The sequence below is a fragment of the Podarcis muralis genome, chromosome 5 (assembly GCF_964188315.1).
Source record: "Podarcis muralis chromosome 5, rPodMur119.hap1.1, whole genome shotgun sequence".
Taxonomy (NCBI): Eukaryota; Metazoa; Chordata; class Lepidosauria; order Squamata; family Lacertidae; genus Podarcis; species Podarcis muralis.
Window position 1 is genome coordinate 66,897,184 of NC_135659.1, and position 12,136 is coordinate 66,909,319.

Sequence of the window (12,136 nt, forward strand, 5' to 3'; positions counted from 1 at the left end):
CAGGAAATCATCCTCTGCCACACCTGAGGGCAACAAGCTAACTTAGGGAGTGCTGGGCAGGTTATGTGGCACGTGAAACTTTGTTGACTGTGCTTCACCATCATTCCCCATTGCCTCTCCTGAGCAGACGGCCTCATTCTGCCATGTGGCACTAACTATACACCAGAGAAGTGCCTGGTTTGGTTTTGTCATTCCATTTTTGCAGTGCCTGACTTTTCGCAACCAATGCTGCTCTTTTGGCTCAGATCAAAAATGAAAATGTATATATATATATAACTTTTCAACAGCCTCTTTTCACCCACCCAAAAGTAGAGCTTGCTACCAATCTGGCTGAAAACAGCTTGAAAATGTGAAGCTTGGAAAAATATCAGTTTTTAAGTACATTTCCTAAAAAGGCAACAGAGATTTTGATGAAACTGAACCCAAACTTTATACTTTAAAAAAGAGGAAGAGTACAATCATCCTATCCTATAGGCCAGGAGACTCATGTGACTGATATAGGCTGGCTTGTGCAACCACAACTTTGACAGCATCCTAGATGAGGGAACTTTAAAAAAGCCTGTCAGTTGAAACCACAGCAAATACAATTTCTGACTCCTTGGTGGATGAAGAAGTATAAGCCCATTTCTATGACCGTATTTCAGGTGACAGAATCTCCTCAAGGTAACATTTCCTCTCAATCGTTATATGATATATGGCCATCTTGTGATTCTACCATATCCTTTGTTTTCATCTCAAAAATTGTTTGACACAGCCCCGCCCATGCTACACACTTTCTCTACCATATACAAATATGGGTTGAAAAAGAGTGTAGCATGCCTCTGCTTTGAATTAGACTATTAGAGACTCGCTGAAATCTGAAAGGGTAGGCTGAAAATTCAGAGGATAGGGCAGGCCTCATTAGGCTAATATCATTAGCGCAGTTTGCTGAATGGTATCGACCCATCCTTCTCTGAAACTCATTTTTACAAAACTCATTTTAACTGCATCTTTTCCCAGTCTCTGTCACTGCAGTTCTTGCCTTTTCTCTGGTGTGAAATGTTTGCAATGTTCAGCAAATTTTATTTATTTGATTTGGGGTAGTGGGGATTTAAACATTTGATTCCCCACCTGCAGTCTGGAATGGTATAGCCCAGCAACAGACCTCTGTGTCTCTGTGTGTGTTTTCAGCTAAGCAAACTTGCTGCTTATCTCTAAAGTCATTATAACAGTAGTTTAGAGTAATACGTATCATTGAACTGAACAGAAAAGTGTAATTACGAACCGTACACACCAAAAAACACAAACTCTCTCCTGAAAGCCCACTTTCTCCACAAAATCTTTGGTTTCATCCTTCAGCTGTTCTCCTCTTGACTAAGCATGTGACATTTTGTAGCAGATACTCTACTTCACCCATTTTCTAGCACTGAATAACTCAGCTATCTAAACTTTTTATCCCTGTCCCTCGACTCATTAAGATCAATGGTGATTATATAAAGAACGTTATTTTTTTTAAAACCAGGCAAATGTCGGAGGCCTGAGTTCCTGAAATTATAGCATGTTTCACTGCATCCATCCCGGCGGCCCTGTTGCTCTGCTCCAATTCTGGAATTTGTAACCATGGGGGGGAAGGCAATGCTATTAGAGCTGCTGTTTATCTCATTTTCTTTCTGACGAGTCGCTATTGATTTGCTCCGTTAAAGGGACATATGTTGATTAAACCGTAAATGTATATTGATGGGTGCTGTTAAAGGGCAGTGCAGGCAACTCTGCGCTCGTGCTCATCTCCATTCCCCACCATGCTCTCGCTACCACAGGGATCCCGAATCACAGCTGCTGGAAGGCTGTTCCTCCTCTCTGCCAATAACATTTCACACTGCGCTTTATCTCACTGGCTGACAGCCACTTTGTCCTGCATTGGGGAGAGGGAAAGGGGGGGGGGGAATGCAATCCCTCTGATGATATGCACAGCAGGGTCAGAGCCACGGGCTCTGCTTGCTTTTCCCATATGGAAGCTATTGTGCTGGTGGGGTGGATCCCTCTATATCCAAACGAGGAGAGCTTTCAGATAGCCTTATTCATTAGTGTGCCTGAGCATTTGTCTCCTCTGTGCCATAGGCTCCTTCTCCAGCCACACAGCCAACATTCATATAGAGGCGGAGCATGTAGCAGGAATGCTAGAATTTTGTAGGCATAGCCAACATGGGTGAGAGCCAAGAGCAGTCAGCACTGCAGAAGTTTTTCTTCCTGCCTCCTCCTTTGCCTGGAGAGGATCACCACAGCTGTTGGGCTGAAGTAGTCTCTACAGCAATTTATTCCACCACCCCTAGCCATGCACGACATCCTGGCATCAGGCTTAATAATCTGAGATGGGTAAAAGAGCACCTGGCATGAAAACTTTTTTTTTTTTTTTTGGTAGCAATTACTTTCATGTAGGCAAAGCTACCTTTTAATTAAACAAGCAAAAATAACAGGCTCCTGAAAATAAACAGAGCCAGGGCTTTTTTTTAAAAAAAGGCTGCCAGCTGCCAATGTATCCCAAGATGACTCAACATGGGACTCAATTTGTGTGTATTTGCCAACATATTATTGCAATGGGCATAATGCACTCATACTGTGGGCACAATATCTGTGCTTGGAGAAACCAAGGTTCGACAGCCGTGTTTTCTGCCCTCCCCACTAGATTTAGGTAAAATGTGCCTATACCTTTAAAAGGCATCTCCCATATTTAGTTTAGGAGGTTAGGCCCAAGCAGGAGACAGAGCTAGAAGCTAGTGAGAAAGTAGCTAAAGGAGAGAAAAACATGTTGTACATAGTTCTTTAATAAAACTATTTTTTTTGCTAACCTGCTCCCCTTTAAACAGAGAACCTTATGACAGACACCTATGGGTAAGCACATGCAAAAGTAGCATATGGGATAAGCAGGCTGTATGCCTATCCATATCCTAATTCAGCCCTGTATATCCTCATTTGCACTGCATCCACTTCAAGTGTATTGAGTCCAATGTTCTAGTGCCAAAAGGTCAGCTACAAGGCAACTGACTTACACTGGGAGCCCCAGGCGCCATTCAGAGTGGGCTTATGTATTTTAGCACAAATACATTTAGAGAGCAGTGGCAGGAGTAGCCCCTCACTTCGTTTTTCAAAAGGCTGTCCCAACTCCAAAGCATCAACAATATCACATATATTTTAAAATATGGCTCAGCACTGCACTGCTATCAAAGCTTTTCCCTTTATCTCTGGTTATTCTGAAGTATTAAAAAGTATTTCCATCAAATTCTTTTGAAATGCATGGTATCTTGGCAATTTAATATTTAATATATGCACAAGCTTGTATTTAAACCTTGCTCTGAATTTTCATCCCTCCTAAAAACCTTGAAGTTAACAAGAGCTAGTTACCTGGGCAGCAGACTGAGGAATAAGCAGTTTACCTGGTCACAGTCTTTCCTGCTATGGTGAGATGCCTATTTAATCTATTTAAATAGATTTCTGTTTAAATTACAGTTAATAATTTATACATATAGAATGTCACATGCACATTCTAATGCAAATTTGTATCCGCTTTCCTTCCTTTTCTTTGATAATTTATTATCTTATAATTGGCAATATATAAGTGGTACACCTCAATCTACATCTAAATTACTGCACATCATGTGTAGTATAACCAAAAACTCTGAAAACTGGCCAGCAGAACTATACAAAGACTTGCTCAAGCTACCAATTCAATTGCACCATCCTATGCATGTCTACACAGAGGTAAACCACACTGAGTTCAGTGAGACTGTGTAAGATTGCAGGATTGTCCTCATAAATTTCCTTAGTGAAGCAAAAGGAGCAAAAAGCACAAGGCCAGCCATGGCACAGAACATTTTTCGTTTGCTGTTCCTAAACTACTGGGAGTCAGAAATCCTTGCTGATCTACTACTGCCCATAGTTCCAACAAAAGATCCCAGTCGACATTTTGTCATGTGTTTCTCAGCAGCCCATCTAACTGGCATCTGTGTGTCTTGTCTGTTGTGACCCAGACCCTCCCAGGTTGTACAGAACCTCAGAGTGTCCATCTTGCTGCTTCTACCTCAGCCTTTCCCCTCTTATTTTGGGGGCGGGGTGTTTCTGTGCCAGAAACAATTGCACATGAAATTCAGCAACTGAAGGGCTGCTGGGGAAGTTTCACTGGCTGAATAATGTCAGCTCACTTTGTCAGATCATCGATAAATGAGGTTATTATAGAGGAGAGCTTAGTACTGTCTAAATTGGGACGATGTGCTGGAGTGGGCACTTAACTCCTTTAAAAAGTGTGACATAATTTCAGGATGGTTTCTGTTAAAAGGTCCAGCACCATATATTATTGCAGGCAAGACTCAGGAATATTAGTTGTCACTTCAAAACCCAAAATGTGTGTGTGTGTGTGTGTGTGTGTGTGTGTGTGTGTGTGTGTGTGTGTTTATCTATCTGCCTATCTCACAGTGAGGACTATAGACAGTGAGAAGACATTTGCTCAGCAGGTCTCTTAAATGTCTGCTTTTTTTATCAAAAGCTTTGCATGTTGCTCTGATGCTCTTTTACTTCCTTAGAGACACTTTTGGGATTTAGAGCAACCCTTGGTTTAAGGCGGTGATTCCGAAGTCATGTGCCAGGGCATGCTGCTGTGACTTGAATGTAATGTGAGAAATAAATTGTATAAGAACATAAACGCTTGCCTGGGTGATCAGACCAAAAGGCCTATATAGTTCAGCATCCTGTTGCTCACAGTGGCTAATTAGACACTTTTGGGAAGCCCACAAGCAAGTCATGAGGGTGATAACCATTGGCAATCCAAAGCATTCATCCATCCCTCTTTAGAGGGCCCACTCGCAGACTTCTAGCATTTTTAAGCTTCTAGCTGCTGCCAAAAGAAGAACAATCTGTTCAATATTCTTTTTCTTTGGCAATCACTCATAGCTGAGTAAGATTGTCTTCCATGAACACACCTTTGGTAAAGGCTGTTCTCCAATTGGAGCGCTTGCAGGCCAATGTTTCCCAGTTGTCAGTGTTTATACTACATTTTTTAAGATTTGCCTTGAGAGAGTCTTTAAACCTCTTTTGTTGATCACCAGCATTACACTTTCTATTTTAAAGTTTGGAGTACAGACGCTTCAGGTTACAGACTCCACTTACCCAGAAATAGTACCTTGGGTTAAGAACTTTGAGAGCCAGTGTGGTGTAGTGGTTAAGAGCGGTAGTCTTGTAATCTGGGGAACCGGGTTCGTGTCTCCGCTCCTCCACATGCAGCTGCTGGGTGACCTTGGGCCAGTCACACTTCTTTGAAGTCTCTCAGCCCCACTCACCTCACAGAGTGTTTGTTGTGGGGGAGGAAGGGAAAGGAGAATGTTAGCCGCTTTGAGACTCCTTAAAGGGAGTGAAAGGCGGGATATCAAATCCAAACTCTTCTTCTTCTTCTTCTGGATGAGAACAGAAATAGCGCGGTGGTGGCACAGCAGCAGTGGGAGGCCCCATTAGCTAAAGTGGTACCTCAGGTTAAGAACAGTTTCAGGTTAAGAATGGACCTCCAGAACGAATTAAGTTCTTAACCTGAGGTACCACTGTAATTGCTTTGGAAGACAATAATCAGGCATCCGAACAACATGACCAGTCAAACAAAGTTTATGTTGAAGAATCATTGCTTCGAAACTCGTGATCTTGCTTCTTCCAGTACACTGGCATTAGTTCGCTTGTCTTCCCAAGTGATATGTAAACTTTTATGGAGACACCATTGATGGAATCTTTGGAGGAGCTGGAGATGGCATTTATAAGTGGTCCAAGTTTCACAAGCATACAGTAAGGTTGGTAATACAATAGCTTTGTAAACAAGCATTTTGGTTTCCATGCTAATGTCCCGGTCCTCGTATACTCTGCCCTTCAATCAGGAGAAAGCTGCACTCGCCAAGCTCAGGCAATGCTGGATTTTGGCATCAGCGTCGGCCCTTGTGGAAAGAGAACTGCTCAGCAAGGAGAAGTGATCACCACTTTCCAATGTTAGACTATTGAGTTGGATTTGTGGTACTACAGAGGTGTTTTTTGTGCTTATTGGTGCAGCACTTTGGTTTTTTGGATGTTGAACGATAGGCCAAGCTTTTCGTAGCTCTTCGCCCTTGACCCTACCATCTATATCAGTGAGAGAAGGACTGGAGTCAGTCCCAAGAGATAATAATGTTGGGACTTGGGTTACAGGAAGGAATTTGCAGTGCTTACAGTTTTCTAAGAATATACATTTCTTAATTAATTTATGGCCCCAGGAAAATAACAATGGACTTCAGTATTTGGTTGCATGAGGCACTCTGTAATATAAACATAAAACACTGAGAATGAGTTCTTTTGTCACCTAGGCAGTCTTTCCTTGTGAAGTAGGGCAGCTTTTATATTGTTCCCTGTGCATGTAATTACAGGAATGGTTGCACTGGCTGCTTTTTCCAGAAGCTGTTAAAGGCTTCTGTCCATACTGTCACTATAACCCCACACAGCTAATTCTTGCTTGTCACACATTTTTCTTAAAGTTTTTGTTCGTAATCTATTCATGCTGCTTCCACACTGGGCATATATGTGGAATATGTGGAACTCACATTTTCAGAGCATCTGCAGGATGTTGTGATGAAAACGTATTATTCCTAATGTTTCTTTGTTTCCTCCCAGCTCACAATATCCATTAAAAAAAAAAAAAGCACCATAGAACAGCTGCACAATTTCTCCAAGTGTAAATGACCCATCACACAACTGTTAGTGGGTTGTTTCGTTAGTTATGGCTTGTATAGATTGCTCTAGCCATTTCTTTCTCAGCGGTATGTCTCTCCTCTATGAATCAGTTCTATCACTTTAACGCTTCCCTTTCCAAATAACTTCAACCTTATATCAGTTTGAGGAGGAAGACCAAACATGGCTCAGTAGTTGAGTCCATTCTTTGCATGCAAAAGAGCCCAGGTTCAGTTCCAAGCATTTTCAGGTGGGAATGCCCCCTGTCTGAAACTCCAGAGACCCACAGCCAGTCGGTGTAGACAAGACAGAGTCAGATAGACCAATTGTGTTACTCAGTATAAAACAGCTTACTGTCCCTTAAATCCCCCTTAAATAGGACGTCTCCCCTCCTGAAATGTATGAGTGCTGGCTCACTTTCAGGAAAAGAAAAGGTGGATATTTCAAGCTGTCCTTTTATACTTCAAGAGCATTTCAAGGCCCCATCCATCAATGTGTATATTACAGCTGTCTGCTTTATGAATGAGACCCAAATATACTCCTTCCAGCTCTGAGGTCACAGAAGCACTGGGAACACAGTGATGATTTGGCTGAAGAAGCATGCTCCAGAGCAGAATCAAGGCAGCGTGCTCTCTCTACCATCAGGTTAATTGTTCAGATGCATTGCCCCATCAGCAATAGCCCCTGACAGTAGCACAGGTGAAGTGAAATTACCATAATGTCCTTTGGAGCTCAGTTCATATTGCAGCACTAATGCAATCTCTGGCAAAAGGCTCAAGAACTGTAAGCAAAGGCTAGCTGATGAGTCAGCTCTCTGCCAACTGTTCTGTAAATATGCTAAGTATGAAGCAGCCTTCCCTAAGGAGGCTGCAAGCAACTCCCTCCCCTTGCCCTTAGTATTTGATCTGTAAAGTGAGAGATTCTGGGTCTCCAGCAGAGCCTGAGGATGCAGATACAGTAGCACTGGGATGATTAATTTTTCCTCTATACGGTATAAGGAAACTTAACGACAATTGTAGAAATTGCCCTGCTTGCTTTGAGCCTGAATAGCCATTTTTAACTTTACTCTGTTCAGTAGCAGGTCCTGTGGCAATGTGGATTCAAATTTAGTGGCAGTTTTATTTTTGCTTTTGATATCACCTGTTTGGGAATGTTGATATATGTTTGTCAAATGCAAATCTGGACTGTAGTCCATGAAAGCTGCACTATGCCAGCCTGTATTTCTTAGGACGACATCCTAACTTTCCCTTGCCAGCCCAGCAGGGCTTTAAGGTGCACTATGACTACCACTGCATTCACAACCCTGCCATGGACAGTGGCCAGCATGGAAGGTGGGGGCAGGTAAATCACTGTACCAGCTTGAAGCTGGTGCAGCAGTCACATCTGTTGCTGTCATGTGATGGCAGTGGGACCAGTTCAGGATCCAGTGGGAGGGACATCTCTGCCCAAAGGGGTTTTGGATTGCTCTGCCTAGTCTTTAAGGTGCAACAAGATTGTTTTTGTCTTGATTGCTCAGCCATTTAGTTGATGCTTTATTTGTTGGGAGTAAAGCAACAATGCTTGCAATTTGTTACCAGAACCAGGGTTGGGGGTGATGGACAGAAAGGCAACCTGCTCTCCCTCTTCGCTGATGCCAAGCGAAGTTAACTATTTGTTGGCATTTCTAGTTAACAAATAGTTAACTTTTAGTTAACTATTTGTTGGCATTTCTTTCCAGGCTTTACTTCCTTTCTCCTCCTTCTCCAAGCTCAGACAGCTCATGCCTCCAAATTGCCCACATGTAAAGCTTGTACTCAGAATGGCTTTGTTCGCCATGAGTAATAAACCCTTTATCCCTTCAACCAGTAGTGTTCTCAGACTGTTTCTTTCTGCACACTGCTGAAATATATTTACAAAACTCCAGCACATGGACTTCCAAGTTAATTTGCTTAGAACCATGCTGTTTTCTAATCTCTAGGTCAGGGGTCAGCAAACTTTTTCAGCCGTGGGCCGGTCCACTGTCCCTCAGACCTTGTGGGGGGCCGGACTACATTTTGGGGAAAAAAGAAAGAACGAATTCCTATGCCCCACAAATAGCCCAGGGATACATTTTTAATAAAAGGACAGATTCTACTCAGGTAAAAACACTCTGATTCCCGGACCATCCGTGGGCCGGATTTAGAAGGCGATTGGGCCGGATTAGGCCCCCAGGCCTTAGTTTGCCTACATATGCTCCAGGTGGTCCTCAGAAAATAAGGATTGAGATGTGAGACTTGGTGGTAGGAAGTTAAGAAAAAAAGCATATGACTAAAGTTTAGTTTTAGTGACTGAAGCAAAGAAACAAAAGGTGCGTGGAACAAATGGGGGGAGGTGGAGAGGCTGTCTGGTGCAAGAGCAGGTAAGGCAGAGCTTTTCAAACTTTTCATGTTGGTGACATCCTTTTTAGGCATGCATCATTTCATGACACAGTAATTCAGTTTTACTAGCAAACCAGAAGTTAAACTATCACCTTTACAGCCCCAAGAGGAGCATTTGCATGACATACCTACACACTGCAGCTGACACATTAACCTGTCGTGACCAGTGGCGTAGCGTGGGGGGTGCAGGGGGGGCCGGCCGCACCGGGCGCAACTTCTGGGGGTTAGGGTTAGGGGGCACAAATCCACGGGTTAGGGGGCACAAATTAGTTGCCTTGCCCCGGGTGCTGACAACCCACGCTATGCCACTGGTCGTGACACACAGTTTGGAAAGTTCTGGTGTAAGGATTTGGAAACAAAATGAAGGTTTGAAATGAGGGCAAGAAGGGAAGCCAGTGGAGGAAAAATAGCAATACATAGTTGTGAGGAAAAGCAACAAGCAGAAACACACGATGGATAGCAGAATTCAAAACAGGAAAAAATATGAGAAATGAGCTAGCCAGTAAGAACAGCATTACAGTGATCAGATAGAGAAAAGGGAGAGAGCCAATATTTTAGCTGCATTGATGGAAAGAAATGATCAATTTTTAAAAGAGCAAGAAGGCGCTGAAATCAGCAATACTGAAATGAATGAAGAAAATAGTAAAACACAAGCCCCAAGTTATAAACCATGGGAAAAGAAGAAATAAGAATTTTGTTGAGGGACAAAGAAAAGAAACCAGAAACAAAGAAGACTTGTGGTGGGTGGGGGAATGGGGCACCAAAATATAGGGTGAGTTCCAATGCTAGTCAGGTTAAGAGTAAACACATTGAAACCGATGGACCATTGATTCTAGTGGATCTGCTTTGATTTTGACTAACTCATTATTAGAAATAATAAGCTTTAAACAGTGAGGAAACATCCAGGATGTAACAGCCTAGAGACAGTAAGAAAGTTTAGCAAAATAAGAGATTTAAGACTGAAATCTAGGAAGGACATACTTACGAACACTTAAACCACTGAAATACATGGGAATAAATGAAATTACTGGCAATAAATAATCAAATAAAAGGACAGAAAGGTAAACACAAAACATAGCTAATAGAAGACCACAAGTATGTGGGGTTAGGATCCAGATATTTGTGAGGGAATGGAGGTGTGGAAATGCTCCTTTACATGTGTCTCCCCACTTATGTAAGTTCCTAGGTACTGTGTGTATAAGTGAAATTGTATATTGTGGGGAACAACATCTAAAAAGCCTGTAAAGTCCCTCTAATCCACCAAACTCCACCAAAGTCGCTCTCTCCAAGTCTCCTTTCTCAAACTCCAACTCTCCAAAGGCCTCAAAGGTTAGTGCAAAGGCTCCAGGGATTGCTAGCCATTTTCCTGATATTTTTGTGCCGTTTTTGAAGTTTTCCCACTCTTGGGGGGCTGTTTTTGCCCTTACCACACCTATTTGCTGTTTAAACTGATTTAATTATTTCCTGGCACCCCACCTGGAGGGGGACGGGACGCCTGCAATATTGTGCATTGGTGCTAAACTGCTTAAGTTCAGGAGTGGGTGAGAAGCTTATTGCAAACCCAAACAGGGTCTCCCTCTCCCTCCCAGTGTGTTGTATCAGTTCTTACTTGACATACGGGTGGAGGGATATGAGGCCATATACCTTGACCCGAATTTTCCTCCTCCAGAATCTTTTAAGCTCATAGGGGGTCTGCCTCTTTTACAATTTCAGTTGTCCTTTGAGGATTAATAGGGATCAGAGTAAGCAATTTCCCTCCAATCCTAATTAATCCCCCTCCTCCAAAGACTCATTTAAGCTGCCGAGGCGCCAGACCCTCTGACAGGTCAGAAGTTTCTGGACGGGATTCCCCTGGGTAGGCAGAAAGTTCCCTCTTGTTTGTGGCTGGCCCAGTATTTCTGTCTTACTGATCGGCACAGGGCCACCCACTTTGCTATTAGAAGGAATGGCTAGCTAGTGACAGAATGAAATGAATCCACACCAGACTGATAGGAATCAAGCAAACAATCAGAAAAAGAAATAAAAGACAATTTGTCAGCATTAGACATTCAAGAAGCTTAAAAGTGAAAGGAAAGAGAGAAATATAGGATGATAATTAGAAAGACAAGATAGAATCAAAGCAGGCCCTTTCAAAATAGGAGAAACGAGAGCCGGTTTGAAATGAGTAGGGGTGAAAGCCTGATGAATGGGGGGAAAGCATTGTTTCCTCTATTATTCTATTATTATAGTATTCAATGATGGGAAAATGGATAACACAATGTTTATTTCAAAAGAGGGGGAAGGAGCAAATGTTTCCTGTGAGTTACAACTTTTATCTGGGATTTGCAGTCCTTTATATTTATGGGATAGTGGAGGAAACCATATTTTCCCCATCTTCTGGCTTCCCCACTAATGTTTTCAAAATCTGTGTGAACATCTTGTGACAACAACACCTCCAAACCAGATTGCTGGATTTCTGATTTGCTTTCAGCATGGGAAAATTGGTGCAAACAAGACCTGCTTCTATCATCCTGGATCGCTGAAAACAAAACACTTAGTTGTGCTCAGGTGAGGGGGAAATGAAAGTAGAGGTGTGGTAAGAGAGAACATCTGCAGGAAAAAAAACACCATGCATGTGACAAACTACTCACTGTGGGCTAATAAACTGCATGCATTATGTGTTATTTATACTTATTGGATGTTCTGTGGTAAGGGGGCATTTGGATTAAATGTAAAAGTATGGGCTTCCATTTTGATGATGATGATGATGATGTGGACCATGTGAAAAATATATGTGCATGAGCAACACTGATTCTACACCCCATCTGGAACCACTCTATTCTTCCTAGTTTGACCTCGCTCTTGAAACATATCACAGTGGACAGCAGTGGAGATGTCATCAAAACTCATATTTATGGACTCATAAATGAGAGTTTCTGGAGATTGTGTAATTCCCCTCTCATCGGAGAAGATTTGGAACTTGACATCTTTTCTAAGCCCCCTCCCACTGATTCAGTCCTTTGAATTTTATCCTTCCTTTCATCCTAAAGTAGGAT